Below are 24438 nucleotides of genomic sequence, written 5' to 3' on the forward strand. Positions count from 1 at the left end.
AAATTTATTTTTTATTGGTGTTCAATTTGCCTACATACAGAATAACACCCAGTGCTCATCCCGTCAAGTGCCCCCCTCAGTGCCCATCACCCATTCACCCCCACCCCCCGCCCTCCTCCCTTTCCACCACCCCTAGTTCGTTTCCCAGAGTTAGGAGTCTTCATGTTCTGTCTCCCTTTCTGATATTTCCTACCCATTTCTTCTCCCTTCCCTTCTATTCCCTTTCACTATTTTTTATATTCCCCAAATGAATGAGAACATACAATGTTTGTCCTTCTCCGATGGACTTACTTCACTCAGCATAATACCCTCCAGTTCCATCCACGTCGAGGCAAATGGTGGGTATTTGTCGTTTCTAATGGCTGAGTAATATTCCATTGTAGACATAGACCACAGCTTCTTTATCCATTCATCTTTCGATGGACACCGAGGCTCCTTCCACAGTTTGGCTATTGTGGACATTGCAGAGCTGAGTCTTACACCTGCAGTCTGCAGTCATAAGGAGGCTTATAAATGTCATCTGTAGTTTTGTTGTCTGCATGCCTTAGGGCAAAATCCTATAACTATGGAAAAAGAGGGTGTGATTATTGGGATATGATCAGTAATCTCTGCCACACTTGTCGGCTTCTCTTCTGAGAATGAACAATTTTGGTGACTCATTTGTTCCTATTAGAAAAAAATCCAAATTTTAAAATAATGTTGATGACTGTTACTATTGGTCAAATTGTTTTTTTTTTTTTTTTTTTTTAAGATTTTGAGAGGGATTGAGCTCTGGCAGGGGAAGAGGGAGAGGTGACAGAGGAAGAGGAAGAAGCAGACTCTCTGTTGAGCAGGGAACCCCATGCAGGGCTTTACCCCAGGACCCCTGGTATCATGACCTGAGCTGAAGGTAGACTCTAACCAACCAAGCCACCCAGGCGCCCCATGGTCAGATTTTTCAAAAATCGTTTTTCACATACTATAGAAAGCAAGCAAAATTTGACAGCTTTTAACTCTATTAATAACTCAAAAAAGCAAAATCCATTCTAATTCTGTAGGTAACTATGTAGGAAAACTGTATTTTAAAATAAATTACCTAGGAAAAGGTAAGTTATTCATGATATGCTTTTATGTCCTCAAGACTGTAAAAGATACTGTTTGACACTCTGATATTAATATTATTGATACTAGTATTTTATGTTAATATTGCATATATTTTTCTTCTCCCTTAATTCCCTATTTAAAAATGACAACTTACTCCTTAGTTGAAGATTTATAATCATTTTTACCAAACTTAAAGAACCAGTAGTCAAAAGAATACATAGGATGTTCCCATCCTGGCAGGTGTCTGCCATGAACCAAGACAGGAAGGATTCCACTGGGATGCTGGGGGCTGAGCTGATGCACTTCCTGTGTCACAGTTGGGACAGCAACACAGAGCAACACTTTTGCCATCCTGGGCAGCCCTTAATTTTAGTTCATTTTCCTGTACCTATTTATTTGATAGCTCATTAATTGCCTCTGAGCAGAGAAAATGTTTCCTTTAAGAAGGTTAAACAAAGAGTTTATTGACATAAGTGAATTGGTTGAAGAAAACATTATTAAATAAAAGACACGTATTTAAACACCAAATTAATCATTTAAAGGCAAATTAGAGGTCATATCCCTTCCTAACTAAATAATGTTAACTAGTAATGAGATATCCATTTTAGATATCAGCACATTTTGCAGATTCGGGCTGCTGGTTGAACTGTGCCTTGATTTTCCAAGTATTCAGAGTCCATAATGACATTAATGCTTTAAATTTCAATATTTTAAACCATATTCCATCTGTAATGTGATATAGTTTTTTGTTAAATGATAAAAAAATAAGTGAATAAAACTTCTCTTTCATCCCAGCAGAAGAGAAGGCTTGTACTCTGAGAGAAGACTCCTGTAGCGGAGATGGACTCACCTCTGGCTCTGGCTGCAGTTACTGAACTTCTCACACCACCAGTGCATGGATGCTCTTGGCACTGCCCTTGTTGCTTTGGCTGGGCCACAGGTAACTTTCCAATATCCTAGCTGGGGCCAAATGCCCAGACTGCCCCCAAACCTCTTTCAGAATTCCATTCTGTAAGCTTCAGACACTGAAGAGAAAGGCACATCAATTTTTGTTGTGCTAGAGGTAGTGCTGTTACCATGGTTTTCTGGTATTTTAGCTTCATATTTTTTTCTTCCAGTTGGAGGGTGTCACAACTGCCACAACATCCAGCCACACACCTCTGTCACACAGCCACAGGGGCAATGCCCCATGCACCAATCCACTGCTGGGCTCGCATTAGCTGGCCTCCCAACCACCATGACTGTTGAGTGTTGACAGGTACCTTAGACTCACACTCCAGCCTCTTCTATAGCGAAACCGATGCTGATGCTAGCAGCTCTGTTCCATATGGTGTTGAAGTTTCGTTTGTAGCCAGATAGGAGTCAGGAAAATTTTAAGGTTAATCCAATCTGACGTTAGCCCACCCTGGTTGGATATGACCATCAGATTGTCCAGCAGATTCCTTTTTATCAAGATACTTTATTGTGCACAGGTGGAGGAGATGAGGGAGAAGCTCCCAGTGGACAAGAACTTGATTTGGTGTATAATTTTTTTGAGTGTCAGTTCCCAAATGATTTTTTTTAAAGCCCTTTAAATCAATTCTTGCTTTTATAATAATTGTCTTGACTTAGCATGTTTTATCAATGAATGCTGCACATGTTAACTCATCGCTGTCCCTTGTTTGGGTAACCTATGATTTTTGAAGGCATGGGACTAGATTCATTCAGGCTTTAAAGGTCTGAGGTAACTCTAGGAAATGTCAGCCGACAATCTGAGTCTTGCTGTTCCCACCACATACTAACGGGAATTATGGCCTCTTCCAAATCCCATTCTCCTCCCAACCACATGACCTCTTCTTTTTTTCAACCGAGACAAGAGAATTTGCTTATAACAAATTGCACATCAGAAAAGGTATAGCTCTATGATGTGGGTGGGCAATATAATTTAGGATTCTATAGGTTTATGCCCAACCTGTTCTTTTAAGGCTAAGGAATAGTAAAGGGAAAAGTTGGTTCAAGTAATCCTGATACTGCTCATTAACTGGGAGACAGAAAGGAATAAAATAGGACTTTCCTGATTATTTCAGGAACTCTCTCCCACTTCCCCACGCCATCCCTCCTCCCCCGCATCAGACATTTAGACTGAGGAAGAAAGGCACTTTGTGTTTAAGGTTAATCAAGTTTCAGTACAATTTTTTTTCAAACTAGAATCACACTAATCTTTTTTTCTTGCTCTAATGTGTGGCTGTTGAAATCCTCAGCTGTGATAAATTAAGCTACTTATTAATCTAATTATCGTACATTCATCCTAGAAACTTTCATGTGACTTGAAAAGGCTATTCAACCTTTTCCCTCCCCTCCTAGAAAGGGCTCAACCTTGCACCAATTAAGATCATTCTGAAGTAAGGCTTTAAAAAAGCTTTCTCTAATCACCCAATGGAACATGGACCAGTGGAAACCAAACTCAGAGCTCTGGGAAAAAGTTTAGCATTCCTTTCTGTCTGCCAACTTTTATGGTTTCATTGCACAAGGGAGGAAGACTTCATTTTCCTATTTAGTTGTTCTTTCACTGACCTCCAAATAAAGTCCATGTAATTACTGAGCAAATAAAGTTGCAGCATGTGTTTTAAAAATCAATTGCCATTCTTGGACTATAGAAATGTAACAATACACAGATTTGCCGGAAAATGCCCAGCACTAACCATATGAACTAAACCCTGTACTGTATCTGTACAATGGAGTAGTTTTGACCCCTAAAGCACATATTTACTATGCAGATTTTTAAAAGGGTTTCTTTTATGACTTATCTATTGATATGAAAATGTCCCCATCCTAATATAGGTTCAATTTAGGATTACAAATATGTTGCAAATGTATCATATCTTAAATATCCATTCATTGCCAAATGCCTTACTTCTTTTTTTTTTAAATGATGGCATAAATGGAGCTATTTTACATTCAAATTAAACTAGCTATTAATTTGAATGCAAAGCAGCTCAATGTACAGGATGCAATTTCAATGACAGGTTTACCCCAAGACAGAATGCAGGAGTGAGTCAACATGGGTGAGTCCTGGTGGATTGTCCCCTACTCTTGGTGCCTGGCAAACTTGCTCACTGTGAATAGTTTTTGAAGTGAAGATTAAAAGAGTGGAATTATAAAGTATAATTACATTTTATTGAAACTCTAGAAATCAGAAAAAATTCAGCAGGAAACTTTTAGTGAAACATGATGTGTTGTCATTATCATTAAAAGATAAAAGTTCCATACTGTTTTTATCTGTTTATTTGGAAGAAATCCAGCCTTTACAGTTATGCAGGAAACAAAAAACGGGAATGCAGGAGTAATTATTAAAACTGTGTGATTTGTTATCTCAGCTACTGTCTTTCCAAATGGTAATGCGATATCAGCAGCTGCAGACGGTGGCTGGTTTCGTCTATTAGTAAACAAGTGCTTTGGAGACCTGTGTGAGGCACTTTAAGCTCGCTACTCCCCGAAGTGCTGTCAGGCTTAACTACTAATCCATGGTATTTCAGAGCACTGGAAATTCATCTTTATAAAACCTGAACAAAAAAGGGAAAAAAGCCTGGAGGGCATGAGCTCCCTCTGGTGAGACAAATGACATGTTCATTTATTAATGAAACAATAACCCTGGAAAGAGGATCAAAGCACATTCCATCCTCACTTTACAATCCCCAATTTTCTCAGGCCAAACCATTTAATTGAGCCATGACAATGGAATACTTAATTGTTGCCTTAAAGTTTTGAAGAAGCGACTTCTTCGGCATCAATGTGCATTTCAGGATTATTATCCAAGTACAATATAGCTGGATTGAAGCTGGTGGAATTTGATTCATCCTACATTGGGGGGTCTTCAGGCGGCAGAAAAGGGGTTTTCTTGAACCTGCTAGCAGCACTCACCACCAACACCTCTGCCCCTTTCCTTGCCTGATCCCGCCCTGATGGGTTGCTTCCTCAGGATGGAATACAGGTCTCATTTGTGAGTGACTGGGTAAGACTCTGGTTCTTTTTGGCTTCTCCTTGCATCTGGGATGTAAGTGAGAACAGAGAATTGCCACTCCCAGAACCCAGGAGTTGATGCCTTTGGGAGTACCTGGCATGGAGTCAGAAGTGAGTCTTCACAGGCTTTTAGCATGTGCCGTGGAAGACAAACTACTACCCTCCCTGTGGGTTATTCTCCAATTGCGTTTGAGAGTGATTATCGTGATTCTATCCCATCAAAACTAACAGACATACATATAAAAATTTTGAAAACCCTGAAAATATCTGTATTTAATTTCTACATTAGTTAACCTTGGATTTCACCACAGCATTCTGGCTTCATAATGTATTGTTTATATCCACATAACAACTTCATGTGATCATGGCATTTTTCAAATTAAGCAAAACTTTCAGGAGAGTCTTAAGGCACAGAAGTAGAGTGTCCAAATGTGCTTGCAGATCCACTGGGCAAGAGGACCATGAAGATTTTATATGTAATCTCTACAACTCACCTGTTTTGCATTCAGATATTCTAGGCCAGTTTGATTCTCGGCCCAATTTCCTATTACATGGCCTCATTTGGAGTTTATAAATAGATTTCTTTTTACTTTGCACCTGCTCATATTTATTCCTTAGGAGATCCATTAAGGCAATGAAAACCAATAGTCAGAAATGAAGGTTGCGAGCAATAAAAACACTCATGTTTCTATGTTCATGAGCACCATCCATTTTATTTATTTATTTATTTATTTTTACATAAGCTGTACACCCAATGTGGGGCTTGAATTCATGACCCCAAGATCAAGAGTCACCTGCTGTACTGACTGAGCCAGACTGGCACCCAATCACCATCCATTTTATTAAGCCTTATGTGAGATGGACAATGTATTTTAAGATGATTTTGATTATCTCTATCCAGCATCTTTTTTCTGATCTGCTTTTGAACACCAGCCTTATAAAATTATTTCTTTTTGCTCTAGGTTAACAGACTAATGAGTAAATGTTAGACTTAAGAATTTTTTTTTCTGTTGAATTTTAGTGAAGTACTTAGAGAATTCTTTATAAAGAAATTTTTATGATAAGGTCATCAATTTGAAAAAGTTGCATTTAGTTGGAGCTCTTCTTAGAAAAGTTTTCTGCAGTATAATTATTTGGGCAGGGCAGCCCAGGTGGCTCAGCAGTTTGGTGCTGCCTTCAGCCCAGGGTGTGATCCTAGAGACCCGGGATTGAGTACCACATCGGGCTCCCTGCATGGAGCCTGCTTCTCCCTCTGCCTGTGTCTCTGCCTCTCTCTCTCTCTGTTTCTCATGAATTAATAAATAAAATCTTAAAAAGAATAATTATTTGGGCTGCACATAGGGGAGTGATGATTATTCAAAGTATATGGTATAGTTCTACATGAGCCCTTTGGAAGAACACAGAACCCTCTAAGTCAACAACTGTAGCAGGCACTGGTCTAAAAGCCAAAAGGGAGATGCCTGGGTGGCTCAGTGGTTGGGTGTCTGCCTTCAGCTCAGGGCAAGATCCTGGAGTCCTGGGATCAAGTCCCATGTCGGGCTCCCTACATGGAGCCTGTTTCTCCCTCTGCCTATGTCTCTGCCTCTCTGTGTGTGTGTCTCTCATGAATAAATAAATAAAATCTAAATAAATAAATAAATGCCAAAGGGAATTTCACATGGAAGGTCTGTATCTGCAGCAGAAACAATTATTTTTCCAGTCTCCTCATTTGGTTATCTTTCATCCTATAATACAGAGCATTTATTTTCAAAAATATATACCTAGAAAGACTTCATGGGCTTGGTATATCAGTGTTCAAACTGCCATGACATTGATGGTCATACCACAAACTTCATACAATTCAAAGATGAGACAGAGCAAAGATATTTACACCTGCCAAAAAGATAGACTTCCACATCTCCATGCGCACGTTCAACTAATCTTTATATTATTTACTCATTGTTTTTTTCTTTCACTTAGTCTGTCAGTTAATCATTCAATGACTACTGATTGAAGTCCTACTACATATATATCATCTACATGACAACAGATGTAGCTTGGGTTGTGTGTGCTTTTGAAAGGTGTGTGGAAACTGAGGTTATATAAAATGAAGGGAGGCAAGGAGTGGGTTGAGGATGAATAATAAGGGGACAGAAACCGAGTTCTCCTTTAGCACTGTTTTGGAAAGGGGCAAAGACCCTTTGGTGTGTGTGTATGTTGAATGTATGATGGAAGTATTCATTCAGCAGTATCTATCAAGCAACTACCTCATCCCATGTATCATGCAGAACATTCACTCAAAACAAGACACTGTCCCTGTCTCCCAAGATCTTCCATTCCATAGTCTGGATGGGGACCCATGATGTATACACATCAAATACTTAATTCAGGGATGCCTGGGTGGCTTAGCAGTTGGGCGTCTGCCTTCTGCTTGGAGCATGATCCCGGGTCCAGGGATCGAGTCCCGCATAAGGCTCCCTGAGGGGAGTCTGCTTCTCCCTCTCCCTTTGTCTCTGCCTCTCCCGGTGTCTCTCATGAATAAACAAATAAAATCTTAAAAAACAAAAACAAAAACAAAACCACTTAATTCAAGGTAAATGATGAGGCTCCATATTGAAAAGTACAGGTAATTTCAAGATGAATTGTAAATTTTGAATACTTATAATTTTCATGATGTGGTCTGAAAGTTGGGGCTTGGTCTTCCTATCTCCCATTTTGTTGAGAAATGTATACTCTGAGAAGAAAGATGACAAGAGGGACATAAACAGGTGCATACATTCACCTTTTGGCTCTTCTCATCTCCCACTCTTATGAACTTTGTTCCTTGAAAAAAAATAAGCTCATTACTAAGAGTGTAATGTTTGATCATTTTTACAATAGCAAATACTTAAACTGATACTGCTACTATAATGGTGAATGACACCTTATTTATTTATTTATTTATTTATTTATTTATTTATGTATTTATTTATTTATTTATTTATTTATTTATGAGAGAGAGCACATGCTCATTCGAACCAGAGGACAGATAGAAGGAAAGGGAGAGGCCACGAATATCAAGCAGACTACCTGCTGGGCACAGAGTCCAATGACGAGCTTGATATCATGTCCTGTGAGATCATGATCTGAGCTGAAACCAAGAGTAGGATGCTCAACTGACTGAGCCACCCAGGCACTTCTGATCCCATATTCCTTAAACTTGCATGATGAAAGATTAGTGACATTTGAAGTAGGAATTTAAATAAGACAAATGTGTATGTATATATGGTTACATGAAAACCTTTAATAAGTACTAAGAATTAAAAACAACAACAAACTACTATATGCTTTGCCTCTTTTGCAGCCTAAATAACTAAAATATAAAACAACACGAAACCACAAATGTAAGGAAAAATTAAGATAGGGTTTTAAAGATTATTATGATGATGACTACTTAGAATTATTTGGGGATTATTGGAATTCCTTAAAAAGTCAATCACAAAATTTAAAATATCTGTTTTTACCTTTCTCCCCTGGTGCCTCTGGGATGTTAGTGATGGGTTATACTGCACTGTTTTTTTTTTTTAATACTTTATTTATTTATTCATGAGAGACAGAGAGAGAGGCAGAGACACAGGCAGAGGGAGAAACAGGCTCCATGCAGGGAGCCTGACATGGGACTTGATCCCAGGATTCCAGGATCACGCCCTGGGCCAAAGGCAGGCGTTAAACCGCTGAGCCACCCAGAGATCCCTCCTGCACTGTTTTTGTATTAGAGTTTAAGATGTGATTACACTGTTCTCCTTGTCTCCTTTTTAGTGAAAAATGAGCTATCAGAATACTCTGGTGTGGATTCAAGTTCTAGTTTCTTTCTATTCCCAAATTCTGTGCATAGCATACAGGAGGTCTAATAACATACTTAACCAGTTTCACTTCAGGGCAATTACTTCTCTTTAGCATTCTCAGCTATGGTTAAATTCTCAGAGATGTAGCACAGGGACAAGGGGCATGTATTATCTCTCTAGGTTCTCCTTGGTCCGCATCCATTTCATCCTAAGCTGCAAAAGGAGCTTAAAGTGTGGAATATTTGGAAAATATATAAATAGTTCAGGATAAACAGTTCAAAATAAGATCATGGCTCTTTATTTAAATTAAACATTTTATGCTTACTGTTTGCTACTGGTTTCATGAACTTAATCAAGAAACGAATAATTGCTTAGTAAATGCTGAGATAATTAGCAGTAAATACTTAATAAAGTCAAACCACAAAACCTAACCAAAACCGTTTAATTTTTGAGGTTGATGTTTATATTCAATATTCTTAAAAATCATGTGATAAGTATAATAAAAGGGGCACTTTAAATAATAAGGAAAATTCTAATTAAAAATTCAACACATTTATTCCTAGTTAAGTTTTATCTTTCTCTGTTATCTAAGGTGTTACAAATCATTTTTAGAGTTGCTATTGTATTTTTTTAAAAAAATCAGTAACTGGTAATAAACAAATACTGCTTCCTCCGATTACTTCTGCACCCTCCACTCCCACTGGATACATGATTTTATGATATAAAATAAGTTAATTTCGTTGATTACATGTACATGGTAGCATAATAATATCAACATATAAAAATAACACCAAATAGACACAAAATAATTCATAACTCCTCAAATAATTTCTGATTGCATTCCACAGGTACTGTATTTATATCAGGGGTGAACAATTGTCAGAAATATAACTGGAGGTCATAAAGATATAGCTGCTCTCGGCACTGGAGAAACGAAATGGCTCCCACAGTCTATGTGTGGGAATACAGGGGATAGTCTATGTCACTTAAATGAGACTAAATACCAAATGCCTGAGCCATTTTTAAATTTGCTGCCATATTTCTAAAATGCATGTGGTTTATTATAGATACTGAATGTTATTAATTAATTAACTAATACATCACCTCAAGGCTTAGGTTGACTTTTAAGTCCATGTTAGTGATAGCAAAGTAAGTCCTAGAATAGCTTCAAAAGGAGACCATATTCTGACAGAGAAACAGACGTAACAAATCTATGTTACCAACACGGAGCTAGCCACAGAGATAGATGGGCCTTGAGGTTGTTTCCTGGGGGCCTCTGACGCTCAGGACAGGCGCCAAGAGGACCAGTTTTAGAAAGGTGAAAAGTGGCTTAGGAGCATCCCTGCTCAACTCACCAGCCAGGCAAAAATGAGAGCTTATACACAAAACAGAAAATAACTTTCTCAGACTGGAGAGAGAACACTTGGCATTCCTGAGAACAGCTGCTTGCTGGTAGAAGTTTATGATAATAAACTAAACTGGGTGAACATTTCTTAAGAAGAAATATTTAATTATCCTGCTCACCATTATAAGGAACTTCTGCCACTCTTCAGGTTATTATACAGTAAATAACCATTTTTCTAAAGGACAGAGCTGTTTTAATTATATGACAATGAATGCATAATTATTGTGTTTGTTAGGAATGAATCACAAGACAGCAGACTTGATATTGCTGCTCTGGTTAGTGCCATCTTAATTACTTTTTCATTTATTTTGCATATAAAAGCTATTTGCTAATTGTCTTTGCTGTAAATATGCAAAATATAATTAGTCATTCATAATTCTTTATGTGTTATCTAACTGTACATTTGTTTCTGAGGAACATATATTAAAGTGTGAATATTTAATGGGCTTTTTTGTGCGTGTGGATTTTTTTTAATAAAGTTTCAAGTAAATATTAGGCACGTAATAGTTTTAACCCTATTCTTAGGGAAACTTGCTGTGAAAAAAACAAGGATGAAAAACTATGGAGTTTAGATTGAATACCAAAGTGCGTGGAATTTTAAAAAATCTTCCATGGGAAGATACTGATGATGACAAGAAGTATCTCTTATTAAGCCTTTAAATTAACCTTTTAGATAATCTCCCAAGCTACTCAGATAAATCTTTAAGCATTACCAATTTCAATTTAAGTTTTTACATATTTCTGTGGATACTTATCAGAAGGAGAAAAGAAATCCATGGATGTGCTTAAACAGGGCTTTTTAAACACTACAAATAGATTGTCTTTTATTTCTGTTTAAAACATTGGGCAAACACTCTCAAAATTTTAAAATGTTAGCTACGAGTACTTTATAAAATCTATGTAAATGGCAGTATGAGAGTTCTTTTCAATAAGTTCTTCTTTATTTTTTTTTTGGTGAATAATGTGGACATTCGTTACAGACATAACGGCATCTCAAAAGTGAACCATACTGGCCAGTTTTTCAGCCTTAGGCACAATTTTTTCTTCTTTTTTTATTTATTGGAAACAGAACTTGGACTACTTTCTTCTGTGGCTATCACTTCAATATGAACTCATATTGCTGGGAATGTCTTAATGCACTCCGATTCATCACGGTGACTGACTGGTTAAATGGGCCACGTGCTTTCAAAATTGTACAGATATCAGGAACATCGATGAATGATTACAATTTTTCTTTTCACTTGTCTCCATAAAATCCTGCCAGTCCATCCTGCTGATGCATGTCACATTCCACTTTCTTCACCTCAAACATTTGATTTACTAACCGGTTGTACTGTTAATCCCATGTCATGACACTTCTATTCACTTCTGCTTTTCAACTGAAAGCAGCTTCCTATGAAGATAAAGCTAGGTAAAATCTATTGTAAAGAGGAGAATAACTTGAATGCAGCTATCATATCAAAATGAAAACACACTTCTGCTCTCTTCACCCACTAGACATCCTGAATACTTTTCTTAATGATGGAGTCAAATAGGATAGCTGAAGAGAATACAACCGGTGATCTTTTTTTTTTTTTTCTTCAGAAGTAATCCTGCTCTGTAATGCTGTAATTATTCTTATTTATGTTTGGCAAATCTTTTTAAATGAACATATAGAAAAACAGAATGATGGCAGGGTATGAATTAGAACAGAACTAGTAAACATGCTTTGGAAAATTGTGATATGAATACATTATATTGATTCCTGTTTATCACAGAAGTATATTTCAAAGCAGCTTCAAATAAGGATTTTTAAACCAGCACTTGCAAAAACTGTAACTGTTATATAGGATTCTTTGCTTTCATTGTGAGATTTTCTTTTGGCTCCTCAAATATTTTTTTTTCTTTTGCTTTCAGAGTAGCCAAAAAAGGGGTGAAATATATATTTCAAATAGCATTTCACTTATTTAGGAAAGTGGTAGGGATAACACTCTTTCTACCCAAATCACAAAAACCTACTGTCCTATAGTAAAGATTTAGTTGGATGGGGTTGTAAAATGAAGAACGTTGTGTTAAAAAAAGAATCATTTCACTCTACCATCTAAAATGGTGAAATCCATATCGATGAATTTCTGTAAAGAGAATGTTTCATACCTTTTATGCATGTATTGATAACAAAAGGTAGGTTTGAAAATTAAATTTCCATTCATATTACCAAATACCTTCATTATTACAAGAATAATCATAAGAGTGATTTTGTTTATAATTTTTGTAAACCTATGGCATTTTCAAGTGATTCAAGTATATGGGAATAACCAGAAAATGCAACGTGTCTTTTGAAATGTGACTAAATGTTTGAAAGAGGCAATAGGCCTCAACAAAAAAAAATCTAATATTTCACCTTGGCAAAAGTAACTTCAATTCTACTATGTGGCATGCAAATATTTAAAACATTGGCAAATTCTAGATTTGCCTTCAGTGATGACAAGGATCACTATCTGTCTTCCTTTACAAGAAGTTTGAGAACATAATTATTTGAGGGGCTTTTGGTCTTTTAAAATAATCCTTATCAAGCACCTATTTCACAAAGAATCATGTCAGAGAAGTGAACATGATCTTCCCAGTAGCATTATGCAGGATAAAATTCAGAAGGTTATGAATGTGGAGTGACTGATGTTGAACAGATGATAGGAAAGTAAGAGCTATAAAAGCTCCCTATCAAGTGTGTTGACCGAAAAATTCATGGTCTTTTGTAGCTTTCAAGATTCTGGATATTTTTTACATAGAATTTTCCAAAACGTACTTTAATTTAAAGCCTTCTTTACAAGATCTAAGAAAGGAACTATTCCAATCTTATGGGTTCTGAATTGTAGGCCATTAAAAGAAACAACTTCATGGCCCTGAGTCAACTAGCTCTAGGATCTCGGTGCTCATTCCTAATGTTAAAAACCTCAAGAGAGGGGAATGGCAAATTGCGTGTGGAGATGTTTTAATTGTGTCTGTAAACTTGTGAAGATAGTAAATAAAAATTATTGCCATGAAAACCCCTATGACATCGTTGGAGGAAATATTGCTCATCTAATGTTGTTTGGCTGTTAGGAGGATGTGTTTGTGTCATGTACCATGTACTATGGACTATGCACACACTCATACACACACACGTATTCATCCTAACCTTCCTTATGGGGAGACAGGGTTTGAGCTAAATCTATCAAATAATGTAATATCCCAATGACAATCAGTATGACCTGATTTCCTGTCCCTTTATTTTTACATTGTCTGTTAATTAGGATTTGAAGTCAAGAGATAAGACACTAGTTCATTTATCATTTATTTTTATTTTATATCCAAGCTCTACTTCCTAACTCTTTACAAATTTTACAACCTTTAACAGTTTAATCAATTTTTATCACATGGTGCCATTATTTTTCTCCCGAAAAATGGTCTCAGATGATCATCTGAAGAACCAAGCTTAAAATAGCCTACATTTCTAGAAATAAAAACAGCATCTTCTTCTCTGGCTTTAGACAAAGTCTTTGGGCTGGGGGAAAATTATCCGCCTAAGAAAAAACAAACACTCTTTCTACTCTGTGTTTGTGTTTGCATGGATCAATTGTGAGACAAACAACCTTCATTGACAGTTGCTGGCCATGAGTCTGCCTGTTTGAAATACCTTAGTCAGGAGAAGTACCACAAACTGAACCGAACAATCTCTCACAAAACATCTGCAACCATCTGACCCTGGCCTTAACCTTTAAATCTATCTTTTCATATTCATCTCAAAAGACCTTGTCAATGGCCAAGGAGACTCAAGAAAAGGATTCTTCAACAAACAAAAAAGATACAGAGGAAATTCAACCCAGATTAGGTGGCAGAAGATAATACAGTTTGCTCATTTTTATTCTGCTGCTCAAACTGGAGTTGAATTCATTTTCACTTTATCTTTATTCATGTTATTTAAACATAACATTCATTAGGATTGTGAACTGCAACAGATAGAAGAGAACAAAACTACTCGCCAAATTTGTTGGGCATCTGTTCCCACTAGAGGCGGCCCTTTGCCAGCTCCACATCATGTCATTTTTTTTTTCCTGAATTCATTTCAAAGTCAATCCATCAGTTTATGAACTGTTTGATCAAACTTGTCATTAACCAAGTGAAACATTTAATTTGTATTAACAAAAATGGGACAAATAATTAGTACAGGGATTAACCATTTTACTTTTTTTTTGCATTCTTATTTATCAAATGTGTTCATTGTTGATATAATTTTTTTCATGTGACACTATCTGGTTTCACTGGAAATAATGGGAAACATTTTTTTAAATGAAAATACTTATGAACTGATGGCCATTTAAAAAGAAAACTCATACAAATGTTTGGATCTAACAGCTTCTACCAGTAAGTGCTAATTTCTAGTCACCATCTTCATTAAGGTAAAAGCATAGATTCCCCAAAGGCAAAGAGAGGGAATGAGCCAACTGGCCAAAGATTTATGAGAAAATCACTACAGCTATATCAAGTATCAAAGGAGATTTTATTTTCAATTTTGAGTAAAACTAACATATTGTTTTAGCATCCCACCATACTCTAACAAAATGGCATAGGTCATTTACCACAAAGAGCTCTTCTCCTCCCAACAATTGCCTACAACATTTAGTTCAGTCTTTCTACCCCAAATTGCTTTTTATATAACACATGAATTGGAAATGGAAGGACTGCTGCTGGTTGGGATTTTTGCTCTCAGGAAGACTTAGTCATCATCTCATGCAATTGCCATGACCGTGACCTCATTGGGCACTTGTCGGCCTAGCTATGACAATTTGTTAATGAACTAGTTTTGTTTTTAATTGCTTACTTAATTATGGAGCACCAACATAATAGCATTTCTAATTTGTATCATAATTGCATGCAGAGATGAAATGTTGGTGTCTATCATATGCTTGCTTCTAATCATCTCTTGTTCATGGAAAATTTTCCAAAGAGATATCTTCTTTAATGTGATGATGTGGTACCAGTCATTTGAAATGTGTTCCTCTTAAATGCAATTGTGTCAGTAAACTAATTTCAATCTTTCTGCCTCTATGCATGTATATAAAGTTATTTAAATGTTTTCTATTTTTAACAAGATAAAAGTACATAACCATGAAAAAAAAAAAAAACCAACCTGTCGTTGCCTAAAGAACAAACATTGGTATTTTGACAATATCTGTAACCATAGCAGTTTTAAAGAATAGTTTATAAAAATAGTTAATTTAAACTGCAGGAGGTTCTCCTCACTACTGTGTCAATGTTATTACTGCTCTGTAGAATGTTTAAGATACACCAATGGCATGCATTGTGTGAACCCGTTTTTGGTATGCTCTGAATCCATCAAGAGAAATTGAGGGCCATCATTCTTTAAAATCAAATTGCTAATACAATAACCCTTCTTTCTTGTCATGACCTAAATTTGAAAAATTTAGAGGATTAAACCAAGTCTCTTATTAGATAAGGAACAAGTAAAAACAAGACTTCAGAAAGGAAGTCATGATAGAGGCCACTGAAGTCACCATTGACCTGTGTCCTTCTCCATGAATTTTCTTCAGTACAGTTAGCTGCCCGTGGAAAAATATATTCAATGCCAAACATTAGTTATGGACCTAAAAGCACAGTTCAAAACATGTGTAGCTGACGTATGTTTCCCCCCAAAAATACAAGTATTGGCCTGTTCATTGTCATCTACACAAAGAACTGAGTCCTAAAATCCTTTACTCAACTAAATTCTTAATAAGTAAACTGAGACTAACCCTCTAATACCAGATTTGTTAAACAACATGATTTAGGTCCTTGCTATTCATGCACCTCGTACAACTAAAATGACTGGTAAAGCTAGAATCATGAAAGAGTCATTTTATGTAGCTGCTAAATTCCTCTCAAATCTCCTTGCAACTTAACGAGTAAAGAAAGCTCAATGTGTAATGCCGGCTAATGTGGTTTATGCTAGAAAATAGTATCAACCTATCTTTGTAGCTTATCTAAGCCAGGATAATACTTTTAGCCTTTATAGTAGACCCAACTCCATTTTTTCAACTCTTGACTATGTATTTCCTGAAATCCTTTTCCAAAGAGTTAAATTGGATGTGAAATCTGTACTAGGCTATGGAGCTGTCTTTGTTCTAAGTCTCGCCAGCAAAGCCTCGCCTCTGTATCACTTTCATTGCGTTCTGATTGAGCTTGACAGTGTGACAGGAAAGCAAAGGGAGGCAATACCAAACTGAATGAGAGTCTTTTTCAGCCACACAGCAGCCTCCTCCTTAGCCTCTAAGAAAAAGAGGTAACAGATGCCGATAGCAAAGCATCCCTAACAAAGTCCTAACTTTGATGCAGGCAGAAGAAAAAAATGTAAAAGATTGTCTCAGTGCAGGAAAACCTTGAATGGTGCACAAAGGAAGCAACAGGAGAAAAATTAGGGCACAGAAAATGGCTGGGCGAGTTATATAGCTTTGGTGCATTTAAGAAATTATTTTCCTCTTAAAAGAGGTTAGGATCTTCAAAATCTGCTCTGCCAGGTGTGGTGCAACCGTAATAGTTCCATTATATGGGGCCTGAGCAAAAGGTGATTAACGATGCTGTGATTGCTTAGAGGATGTTTGTGGGAGCGAACATACTGTCCCTTGAGTGGAAAGTAAAACTCCGGGAAAAAGGCAATTTGATAGTATAACCCTTACCTTTGTGCACTGGACAGTAGAGTTTTTTCCAATTGAAAAAAAAAAAAAGATGAGTGGTTATTATCATTTTTTACTTCAATATGTTCTGTAATTAAATGGTTGGAGCTTCACCTACTTTGCTTCACACTCTCTAAGGATCAGCATCTAAAAATCTGGCCTCATCAAAGAACGGCTTCTGAGGATACTTTGAACTTGGAAAGGAAACTATGTTTAGTGGCATGAAAATAATCTTGTGAAATATAAGTACTTGGAATGCTTAGTCTTCTTTACTTATAAAGGAACCAATTTAAAATATCAATATCTGCACCATCTGCTTTAATACTTGGGGCAAGAACGTGAATCGAAGTAGACGAGGTCTATCCAATGGGATCAGGCATTGCTGATGATGCCTCTATCGCTGCTGAGCCCACTGCTAAGATAAAGATTGGGAAGCATGAATCAGCCGCTGGCATCCACATTCAAGGCGTGGGTTGGAGTGCTAGGTCTTGAGAGTTTGTGGAAATAAGTCTCTTCTTTGGTGGTAGGAGTGGGAGACAGAGAGAGAGAGGGAGAATGAAGTCTCATGGTGCTCTTGTCTGTATTTGTCTTCATTTATTTCCAGAGACTAAAAAAAAAAAAAAAATCAATATGATATAAAGATTGTTATAACTTCATCATGAAACATAGTGGGGAGCATTTAAATGAAGAATTCCTTTCTTGATAATCCCCTGGCTGATGTGCTTGGTGAAGCTCTGTGAATTCAAAGCTCAGTGACATGATAAATATCCCCTAAAGAGTCGTTATTGGCTCTGGTGATATCTGTATGCTGGTGGTGCGGCAGTGCAAACACTACAAGCATTGGTCCTTTTTGCAGGCTAGATGTGTGCAGGACCCTGGACCACTACATTGAACACATTTGTTTTATACTCATATTGTGGATAATTTTCTTTTTTGTTCCTTTTAAATAGACTTTATTTTTTAGAACAGTTTTAGCTTCATGGCAAGATTGAGCAGAAAGTACAACCAGATACCCCCTGCCTCCACACATGAGCAGCCTCCACCGCTGTCAACATCACCGGAAGAATTTTTAAAGTACAGATCCTGTGGCATTCCTTTTCCTCCATAAGTTTTATGACTTTTTTTTCCCATCTCAAATATGATAATGCTACTTTGTCTCAGGTTGAAATGTTGAAACTGCATACATGTACTGAACTAACAGTGAGAATCTATGAAAATAGAGCTTGGACCATGAACATAGGTAGAGCCTATGATAATTACAGCTGTGTTAAAGTTATCTGCACATTTTTGCTAGAATTATGCTTGGAAATGTACTGAAGATAAAAGAAATGAGGAAAACGAGACTAACCTGGATTTCTAGAACTCCTTATAAATGATTAGCTATCTGTGCTAAAATAAAGCCTGTGTATATTCAATTGGTAATCATATCTTGAGGGCATATATTATAATTGAAGTGTGCAGATAGAGAATTCATATATGGGATACTTTTGTAGGTTGACAGGTATGTATACATGAGCTCTCATTTACTTAAAATGCTAGGAAATTAACAGTGATTTAAATTATCTCTCTCATACTCATGTTCATGTACAGGTTATGCTATTATGTTTTCCAGATAATTAATGTCCTCTGTCTATATTTAACATGATTTGATTTCCTTTAAAGATAGCTAATGAGATAAAACAGGCACTATGAACCAGTTAAATCAACCACCTAATCTTGCACATGAAACATTAAACAGAAAGGAAGCATCTGCAATTAGTAAATTGCTTTGATGTGACTAAATATCTGGCTCTCTGCATCATCAACATTGTGGGTCTAAGTCCCAGATGAAGCTGCTGATCTAGACGTGCTGCATGTAAATATAATGAGCGTGCATCTTTTCATGTAGCTCACTTCTTGAGGATGGTAGTTCTATTCGAGATTCGAGAGAGCTCAGGTGCTGTGGACAAGGTGTAGAGGTGGAAGGGAGACAGGGAGAGACAGTCCCACTGTTCATCTGGAAGATCTTTATTTCCTTCCTGAAAAAGAGAAAATAGCACATTTCCAAAATGCAGAAGGGGGTCACATTACCTAAGAAGATGCTGAAATGCAGAACTGTTTAGAGTATGGCGAGGTTCCAGATGTTGTCCAAAAAGTGGATCTGGCCTATCTAGCATATATCTGTTGGACACAGGCGGAAAAACTCCTAAATGAACTTCTTCATTGTCTGTCTGCACTTCTTCACTGTCTTCACAATTCTAAAATTTACCCAGGACGTGGATGGAAAGGCACAGGTGCGACTGTGGGCAAAGCCATATGGAGAGAACCAATGGACCTTTAAAAAAAAAATTCAATATGTGAATATTCATTTAGAAAAACAACTGTTTTACTAAGAAAAATAACTGCTAGTAGTCACTGTTCTAAGTCTCATTTAATTGTCTCAAAAATAAAAACAGGTGAAGGAGATATATTTTTTATCCCTCCCAATTAACAGATGAGAAGACAGAGGCAGGAAAAGTCCTATAACCTGCCCACCATCACCCAGTCCCTTGGTGGGTGGTGGAGCTGGGATATAAGAGCAGGCAATCTGGCTCCTGCTCCCATGCTCTTCACCACTGCCCAGTAGATGCCATCAGGATTTGTGATGTGAGAAGACTTGCTGGTGAAAACAAGACAAGAATAGAGTGGTATCGTGGGAAACAACTAGAACATGAGCATTTTGAAAACCATCTAGATGTATTAGGGAACATGATGTTCAAATATTGCAAGTAAAGAGTTGTAGGTGTGACCACTGTCAGGAAAAACCCCTGTCAGTGACTGGGAAGGGGGGGCCCCAGACGTTTGACAGGCAGCATGCTAGAAAGTAGTTTCTAGGTGCCAGGCAGGCTCATGAGTGTCACCTTTTTAATCCTCTTGACAACATGGGCAGGTAGATGTTCAAGTCTATTAAACAACTAACAGACTTTTTGTTTATTAGAGAAGTTTTAGGTTTACCGGAAAATTGTGTGGAGAATGTGGAGTTCCCAAAGTTCCCATAAACTGCCTCCCAGTTTCCCTTATTATTAACATCTTGGGTTAGTGTAGTACACTTGTTCCAACTAATGACCCACTACTGGTACATTATTATTCATGAAAGCCCATAGTTTGCCTTAGGGTTCAGTCTGTGTCAGGAGGTTCGGCAGGTCTTGACAGATGCATAATGTCCCGTACCTGTGGTGGCAGTGTCTTACAGAGTAGCTCAGTGCTCTAAACTACCCCCCTCCCCGCCCCCACACCGGCTCCACCTATTCATCTTCTCTCTTTCTTTCCTCCATCAACTGAATTTTCACTCTCTCTAGTTTTGCGTTATGTAGTTGGAACCATCCATTACGCAGCCTTTTCAGACTGGCTTCTTTCTCTTAGCAACAGGCGTCTCAGATTCCTTCACGACTTTTCGAGACTTGCTAGCATAATTATATGTATCACGGAATAATATTCTATTGTAATAGGTATATGACAGTTTCTCCATTCACCCACTGAAGGATTCCTTGGTTTTTGGAAAGCCCCATTTTTTAAATGTGGAAATGGAGACTCAGAGAAGTTACCGATGATCTAAGCTCCTGCAGCTGGAAGGTGGTGGAGCCAGACCTCCTGCCGCAGGGCCTGGGCTTCTCTGCCCCATGACAGCTGCTTGAGGAGGATTAGAGAAAAAATGGGTGCGCTGTGGGTAATATCATAAACTGAGGCACTTAGTCAAACCGTTTTTCTTCGTAAGTTGTCTAGCTGTATTTTCATTGTTGCAAAATTTGTGCTTCTGGAAGGACTAGCCCCAGCAGAGTCACATATCTTCCCTGAAAGTAAGAGCTTTGCCCGAAAGATACTTTTCGGGAAGACAGACTCTATGCCAGGCCTGGGTAGGCCCAGCGAAGTATCTTGGAGCCCTGGCCGTGGGTTGCCACCCAAGGTCGTCTGTTCAAGGGCCCTACGAACGATGTACTGGCTGACTGCACAAATTACCACTCTGAATTCTACCGCAGAACCTTTATTCCTCTCAGTTAAGGGTTTGGAATTCTTGCCGAGGGCCTAGGCCCCGGGGGGGAGGAGGCAGTCGGCCTTCCCATGAGGAAGGCATTGGTAGCCAGGGAGGAGAGGAGGGGAGCGGTGGGGTAGAAGGAGGTGAACGGGGTGGAATGGGGCTGGGCTCGGAGTAGGAGTCACCGTTTCCTCAGCCATGCTGCTGTTTCCTTCTCCTCAGAACACGCTGCGCTGATGTAACACCCGGGTGTCCCGTGCCCTGGCTCCTGGAAGCAGGGTGAGGCTGGTTAGAGTGAGTCTGTGACACCTGGGCCTTTCCCCTCTGGAGCGGGCTCATCCATCCTTCTCTCGTGGGTGCAAGTAACAGGAGGCCTGACTGACGTGTGGCGCAGGTAGGGTAGAGGCGGCCTGTCTCTGTGGTCGGCACGTAACGGCCACATTCCCCAGTCTCGGCTTTGCCAGTGGTAAAGGTGACATTTCGGTCTTTATTTGCTTTACTAGTTCGTCTGTTTCTCTTTGGCTCAGAATTAGTGAGAGGAGAAGTGATATTTTTTGGGTGCTCATCAAACCCACTTTGTGGGAAATCAGAGACCACTTTTTATTCCTTTATAAATGTCCTTAATTATGGTTTTTCTCCAAGGACATCTTGGACTTTGACAACAAGAGAGAGGCTGGTGGCGGAGGTTTGAAGGCAGCCATCAATAGTCATCATAACTACTATTGTCTCATCGCATCCTTATGAGAATTATACCTGTGGGGTTGATATTATTATACCCATTTCATAGATGGAAGGCAGAGGGACTTGCCGAAGGTAACAGAGCTAGTATGAGGCACATCTGATTCTGGTTGAGTCCAAAGCCTCTGGGGCTTTCACCAAGAACTGTTATGTCTTCTTCCTGGATGTTCTTCCCATCCCCCTTCCTTTCCCTTCCTGCTGCACTCTCTCTGTCTCTGGCTCACATCTGGAGTCACCATAGGCCCCCTCCACCTCAAGGCTTCCGTGGAGTCCACTCTACACACTTCAAGACCAGCCTTCCTAACAGTTAATTTAATATATACCTTCCCAGATCCAAGACTCTTCTTGTATATTCTGTCTCCTTCTAGAATATGGCCATCCCTTCAAGACATAGCATACTTATCAGCTGCTCTAGTTTAGAGCCAAAATCTGACCTGGTATGAACCATGTATATAGAAGTCTATGTAAGTCAACTCACCCTTCTTTGGATAATAGCACTCATTTTTTTTCTCCTCCCATGAGAGTTATTATAATCCACTCAATAATCCCATTTCTTAATGTGGAATTATAAACCGTTCCCCTGTGGGAGCACTACACAACCTACAATATTTACTTGTCCTTGGGCTTCTCTGTAACCTCCTCAAGGGATGTCACAGATGTATCCCTTGAGCCCAGCAGAGCATGGGAAAGACAGAAATTGCCCCATAGACGTCTGTTAAATGAATTAAATGAGCTCCCCTTTGTGGTATCGGGCATGAAAGTTCCAACTTAATATGTGGTCCTTAAATACTTTTGAATAAATGAAAAAAATACTTATTTAATTACTTCAGGTAGATAAAATATTTATCTTTCCTATCTCCTAAATATGTCACTCAAATCATACAAGTACAATTTGAGATTTTGTAAGCTTTTATTTTTTATTTTATTATTATTTTTTTTTTACAAGTGGCTGCAGTGGTTGTACTGGGACCTTCATTTCAGCCAAGCTCTATTACTTACTAGCTGTGAGTTCTGGGGCAAATTACTTAAACTGTGATTTGTTTCCTACCAGGGGATAATACTTAGTAGGATTCTTTTTTTTCTTTTTTTGGGTAAAGATAAAGAGCTATTATTTTAAATACTTACAGTAACAAGTAGCTCAGAGGACACTCAATAAATATAAGTTATCACGATCATCATCATTATTGATAGAACAATCATGAATGATATGGATCTTTTAGAGGTAGCATATTTTTAAAAGTGCAAAGGATAGGAAAGAGTTGTTCTTAGACTCGTGTCTTTTATTTTTTTTAAAGATTGTATTTATTTATTCATGAGAGACACAAAAAGAGAGGCAGAGTCATAGGCAGACGGAGAAGCAGGCTCCTTTTGGGGAAGCCCCAGGACCTTGGAATTATGCCCTAAGCTGAAGGCAGATGCTCAACCCGGGTACCCCTAGACTCGTATTTTATTCAAGTTGTCATTCTTTGAGATCCTTCTATCTTAACCATTATTTTTAGTTTTCAGAGGTATTTTGGAAACTTGCTGAAGTTTTTGCTCTGATGTGGATGTTGTGATTTGGGGGGACCAGTTTTCTTTGAGCAAAACCACATACAAGTGATTTTTGAGCCCATGCTAAGCAGTTAAGGGTTCACTGAATAAGCACAGGGAGTAGCAATGGTAGTGTGAAAAGGAAAATAGAGCAGCTGGTAGCTGCTGGAACCTAGAGTTAGGTGGAGAAATGTAGTGCTCTAATTAAGCAACAATTAGTTCTTTAAGCAGGAGATGGGACACTGGAGAAGTAAAAAGAGCAGTCTCTAGGTCTCTAAGAAGGAAAATGAACAACTTGAAAGGTTGATACTGACACCCATGCCTTTCCTTTTTAAAAGGAAAACTTTTGCTGATTAACTTGAAGGCATTCATTGGTTGCCCTGAGGGTGCATCTGTACCTGTTGTTTTTAGTGAACTATATTATTGGCATAGAAATGAGAGTGAGGCCCGTGCATGTGGCTGATGCAGCCAAAATTAGGATATGCAGTAAGACCCTAGCTCCAGCACAGATTATAAAGCCTTAGAATGTCCATTAAAAAAAAAGATTTATTTATTTGAAAGAGAGAGACAGCGTATACATGGTGGGGAGGGACAGAGGGAGAAACTTAAGCAGACTTCTTGCTGAGCACAGAGCCCGACCTGTGGCTTCATCCCATGACCCCCCAAAACCAGACCTGAGCTGAAACCAAAAGTCTGTCACCTAGCCAACTGTGCCACCCAGATGCCCCATAGAAAGTGTATCTTTAACCCATGCTTCTACCTCTAAGAATTCTTTCTGAGACTATATTTGAATAAGTGGGAAAAACTCAAATGTAAAAAACTCAATTTACCATAGCAAATCACACTACTGCCAATCTATTAGCAAATTATTATTATTTTTTAAATATTTTATTTATTTATTTATGAGAGACACAGAAAGAGAGGCAGAGACACAGGCAGAGGGAGAAACAGGCCCCCTCGCAGGGAGCCCAATGTGGGTCTCGATCCCGGGACTCCAGGATCACGCCCTGGGCTGAAGGCAGGCGCCAAACTGCTGAGCCACCCAGGGATCCCTCTAGTAGCAAATTATATGAAATAACTTAAATATCCCATAACAGAGGATTGAATCCATATATTTTGGGACATCTGTCATTTGAATGCTATGTTCATTTAGAACAATATGTACGGGCACCTGGGTGGCTCAGTCAGTTAAGTGTCTGCCTT

At 38.3% G+C, this 24438-nt stretch overlaps 1 long non-coding RNA gene across 2 annotated transcripts in view; it reads left to right on the forward strand.

Moving 5' to 3' along the window:
• The window catches only part of LOC140599373 (uncharacterized), a 216553-nt gene that overhangs the window by 131517 nt on the left and 60598 nt on the right, over nucleotides 1–24438 (forward strand). The window contains exon 2 of one of the 2 annotated variants that reach the window (XR_012002189.1): nucleotides 1879–2023. This is a non-coding gene — a long non-coding RNA (uncharacterized lncRNA). The remainder of the gene's footprint in view (nucleotides 1–1878; nucleotides 2024–24438) is intronic. The other variant, XR_012002188.1, reaches the window with a different exon arrangement.

The sequence above is a fragment of the Vulpes vulpes genome, chromosome 6 (assembly GCF_048418805.1).
Source record: "Vulpes vulpes isolate BD-2025 chromosome 6, VulVul3, whole genome shotgun sequence".
Classification (NCBI taxonomy): domain Eukaryota; kingdom Metazoa; phylum Chordata; class Mammalia; order Carnivora; family Canidae; genus Vulpes; species Vulpes vulpes.